The 5,248-nt window shown below is 35.0% G+C and overlaps 1 pseudogene; it reads left to right on the top strand.

Annotated features, from left to right (window-relative positions):
* The first annotated feature begins 4,448 nt into the window (after positions 1–4,448).
* Positions 4,449–4,900, top strand: LOC142052087 (large ribosomal subunit protein P2 pseudogene; annotated as a pseudogene).
* Positions 4,901–5,248: the final 348 nt, after the last annotated feature.

Raw genomic sequence — 5,248 nt, 5'->3', positions numbered from 1 at the left:
TTTTTCCTTAAAGTTATAACTCTTCTAATTCTAATTCTTCTACAACACATTTAGAAAAGTCTGTTATTTGACCTTTCTAGTGCGGTTATTCCTTATTATAATGACATCCTTTTCTTACTCCACTGGATGGGTTCACTTTATATAGTTTCAGTATATGGGATGTAGACTATCATCCTTGCTGATATGAAACTGCTGTGGAGTTCAACAGATTTCTTTATATATAAAAGATATGCTGGATCTTTACAGTTCTACTAATTTTTTTTGCTGAAATGACTCAGGTAATCCAAATTTATATGAAATAGTGAAGAAAATAATGAAAACTTACAGGAAGTATTTTCCCAGTTACAGAAAAAGTAGAATAGCATAGTTTGAAGTTCTTTCTACTAAGTTCTTGATCCTTTAAACTAGCTAGTATGAATAACTTTATATGGACTACAACAGCCATATTTTCATAAAACCAAGTCTCTTTATGAACTGTCAATAACCTTTACTAAGAGTTCACAGTATCCTCATTGTCACCCATCTTTTACAATAACGTGTGTACAGCATTTATTCACATTTGTGTCTGTTTATTGCAAGCACACACAGAGGATAAAGTTAAGTATTTCTGTCTTTCTGTATGCTGAAAAAGCATCTTAAAATTACACTTCATAAATATAAACATGCTAATTAATAGTAATAATGCTCTGCCAGTTTGGCTTATTCCTGTTGGTGACTGCTAGGTGTTTTTATATTCCCTGAATATTATAAATATTATAACTTTTTAGTAGTTATCTGCAGTTAGTAACTGCGGTCATGAAACTGATGACTATTAAACTTATAAGATAGTAAGACACTATGCTGTCATTAAAGTTTTTAAAGGAAAATAACAACAAGAGACATAGGGTTATAACGGATTTGTTTTGCACATAAAGCAGGATATGTGACTTCTTTTCTACATAGAGATGAGCTATTTTTTCTAGTTCAACAATATTTACTCCCAGAGTTCAGAATAAAATATCTCATAATTGTCATACAAATGTGTTGATGGTTTGAGACAGGTAACTACATTTTCATTTGTGGTGGGAGTCTCACCAATCTTTAGATAGCTTCATTGGGGATAGCTAAAATTAAGCTAGTCATCTAGACTACCTTTAAGTCAATAAACAGAAATGGCCTCTCTTAAGGAATAATTCATCTGATCTTTCTTAGACTCCTCCATTTGGCTAACATGACTTGAACTCTAGGTATGCCCTTTTCTCTCCCATGGTTCAAAAGGATTTCCTTTCATCTAAAAGAAGCAAGTTTCTGCTTCATGTAGAGATAGCTCTATTGTAGGTTTCTAGAGATAAGCGAGAAGAATCTATCCATTTTTTGCCTCAGTTTATGTCAGTACTAGGATAAGTGAGACTTCACATTAACATATGTTTGAATTAGTCATGTCTTTTGTCTAATTCTACTGATTATCAGTGAAATGTTAAAGCAACTGTAAGGTTATTGTCTAAAGAGTCCCTGTGACATTTTAAGTCAACAAATTATCTGAAACCTGCAACGTTATTTAGCAATAAATATTTTATTCTCTGAGGTGAGATGCCTTTAGGGTAGAGGTACCCACTGGTTTGACTGTTTCTATCATTTAAAATCTCAATGATTGAAGACCATCTAGACATCAGTTTTGAAACATTTGTTAGGGATTTTCTGCAATTCATTACAATGCAACTATGACTAGGGACACAGACTAAGACAAGTAGGAACTTCCATGTAGACCTATTGGGCAGATTCAAAGGATCAAATGTCAGAGAGAGGTATCTGAGACTCCTCTTGAAGAGAAAGAGGTAATTTTAGAATGCAATGGTATATGTAAACATACACATGCCTAAAATATTTATGATCAAAAATGTCCCTCCTGTTTAGAACAGATCTTCAGATACTTAGGCCAATTGCAAATCTAAATATTGTAGAGGATGTAGGTGGCATGAAAGCTGCACTTAAGTATCAGTTATCTCCTCGTTCCTTGTAACATTGTTTTAAAATTTGTTCTCTAAATCATTGCATGAATAGGCTAGTGAGGATCACAATTTTGTCTACACTTAAGCTGCTATGCACTACTTCAAAATGAAAAGCTGCTGCGGCCCTTCCTCATTTACTAGCACACCGAACTACCTGCTGTTGTACTGTAGAAACTGCTGAAATTAATATTTCAGATTTATGACATATTTCTTCTCATCGGGTCACCAAATGGCATCAGGTTATTGAATTATCTGCAGAAAGTTCAGTGATGACATCTTTTTAATTCAAAAAAGAAAAAAAGAAAAAATCCACAAGAAAACTAATATAAAGCAATAACAATATTTGTCAAATGCAGCTAATAGCAATGAACAATATAGTTATGAAAAATAATATATTTTTCAAAACTATTTTTTCATTCATGTAACTGAAATGTATTATGTTGAATTAATTGCCTATTTCTCACAGCAATCAATGGATTTTTTAGTTTATTTTATTTTAATATAAACTTAATTTTAGAATTTGTGGGTATGCAAAAGTTACTTTATGGACAATTAACACCTTTGTGATGTTTTTTATGGTTAAATTACAAAAAACTTAATCACTATTTAACTTCCTTAACATCCTCGGAATAAAAATAATACCAGTTCTGTTCATTATATGTAAAAGAGAGGTTGCAAAGGTATTCTATCTATCTACATAGCAGATTGGGTGGATGCTCCTCTGTGGGTCCTGTGTTTTGTACAAGAGTAGTAAGTAGAATGAAGAGGGAAAGTATGAGATTTTAATGGAGAACAAGAGAAATCTTACCCTTACAGAAGCTGGATAGTGCTTGGAGTACAGGACAGCTTCTTTGCCATTTCCACATTGGAAAAAAGTTATTAAATGGAAAAATAAAGTATTGTAGTGTAAACCAAAAGAAAGCTGAAACCTGATATTTTTATAATAATATTTCACATTTCATTCACATTAGCATGTAGCCTGTCCTATGCATAGGCACAAATCATACACCTCCTAGGATCTTTGTTCATTGTGCTTGTGCTGTTAATTTTTGCTTAGCATAACTGTTGTACAATGAAAAGCTGACTTACAAGCTGACAAGAAGGAAAAAACCCCAACAATCATAAACATAGGAAATTCTCTTGTTTAATCCCCCTTGACTCCTTAGCCAAGGGACAGTAGGATTTTAATCTATTTGCCATTCTTGTTACTTCTTTGCATTTAATAACTGGATTTATAATTAGAAGAAAATGCCCAGGGAAAGATGAGAGACTTATTTTGTATATTTAACACAGTTTAGTGATTCTATGCACATCTGACAGAGGAAGCAACAGTGGCATCAATAACAGTGACACATAGGTTAGTAACATACAAGATGACAAAAGAGAAGTCTCACCAAATAAAGAAGTAAGAATGGATTCTGGATGTTAGGAACCTGGCTTATGAAGATATCTACTAAATTTTATTAATTCCTTTCAATGCTGCATTCTACTTGGAGGAGTAAGCAGCTGATGAAAAGTGTTGCAAAGCCAGGCTTCCGTAAGAAAACCAGCTTTATCATCACTGGAATTATTTGAGAGAGAAAGTGGAAGTTATGAAAGACTCTTTTAAATAAACCAGTCAGCAAACCACGGTGAGATAATAGAGTAAAAGGTGGAGTTTTTTGATGTTAAGGGAAGTTTGTGAAAAAGAACGTAAGAAGGAAGAGGTTAGATTATTTATTCTCAGATTTATCAGCTTTAAAAATGTGCAGCTTTTGGGTTTTTTTGATAGCTACAAAATCAAAACATTTTCTGTGAACAGCAGCTACTTTTACAATAGAAGTTGAATTTTGAACTCTAATACAGGCTCCCTTTGGATAAGAAATTTACTCCAAGAAGATGATTCACATAGCTCTTCCAGGATAAAATGACCTCTGGAGATGTCTATTTCTGTCCATTTACTAGAAGATTATAGTGACTATCTCAGAGTTGTACAAGTATATATGCATATATACAAACCCATACACAAATATATGTGTATATATATGTATGGATATAAATATATTTATATTATTTCACCTCCAAAGTTGGATGACTAGAAGACCATTTTAGGACATCAATTTCCTAACTAATATCCTGGAAAAAATGTTTTCCTTCATGGAGCTAAGTATTTTCATTTGTAAAATTCTTAATGTGAAATAGTCAATTATTTTGTTGACTCAGTTGAACACATTCTTGCTAGTAAGTCAATGTTTTTACATTTTTCTTTAAATCACAGGATATCAAAATACATGACAAAACACAGGTTTTCAAAGTATAACATACATATTGGCATCAATATTTTATGCAAAGCATGACATTTTTTATCATTGAAACATCAGCTACAGGAAATGATGTTCTAAAAATATTCTTGAGTTTTTCTGGTATTTAGTTCATATTAAAGTTAACTGCGAGGGAGACAGCATAACTCTGATACGCCGCCTGCCGTCACGAGTGCACGTCCCAGGCCTGTCTCGTGCCCCGCCACCACCACCCAAGATGTGTTACATCGCAGCCTACCTGCTGGCTGTCTTCGGCGGCAATGAGTCCCCCACGTCAAAGGACTTGAAGGAGATCCTGGACAGCGTTGGCATCGAGACAGATGATGAACAGATGAACAAGGTTATTAGTAAGCTGAATGGAAAAAACATTGAGGGTGTCATTGCTCAGGGTAATGGAAAACTTGCCAGCGTGCCAGCCAGGGGAGCTGTGGCAGCGTCTGCCAGAGGGGGCTCTGCTGCTCCTGCTGCAGATGCTGCCCCTGCTGCAGCTGAGGAGAAGAAAGAAGAGAAGAAGGAGGAATCTGAAGAATGTGATGATGACATAGGATTCGGCCTGTTTGATTAATTATTTGTTATAGAGGAATTATTAAAATTCTTTGTTTAAAAAAAAAATCTGATCACCATATACCAGTACTTAAGGGGTAGCTACAAAGAAGATGGAGACTCACTTTTTACAAGGAGTCCCATGGAGAGGACAAGGGGGAATGGACACAAGTTGCTCTTGGGGAGATTCTGATTGGACACCAGAGGGAGATTTTTCACAGTGAGAACAGTCAACCATTGGAATAATCTCCCCAGGGAAGTTGTTGACTCGGCCACGTTGGACACTTTCAAGAGTCGTCTGGACAGGGTGCTGGGCCATCTTGTCTAGACTGTGCTCTTCCCAGAAAGGCTGGACTAGATGATCCCTTAGGTCCCTTCCAACCTGAGATTCTGTGATTCTGTGTAATTCTGTGAAAT

The sequence above is a fragment of the Phalacrocorax aristotelis genome, chromosome 1 (assembly GCF_949628215.1).
Source record: "Phalacrocorax aristotelis chromosome 1, bGulAri2.1, whole genome shotgun sequence".
NCBI classification, from domain to species: domain Eukaryota; kingdom Metazoa; phylum Chordata; class Aves; order Suliformes; family Phalacrocoracidae; genus Phalacrocorax; species Phalacrocorax aristotelis.
Note: the sequence above shows the minus strand (reverse complement) of the source record. Positions and strands in the feature narration are given on the sequence as shown.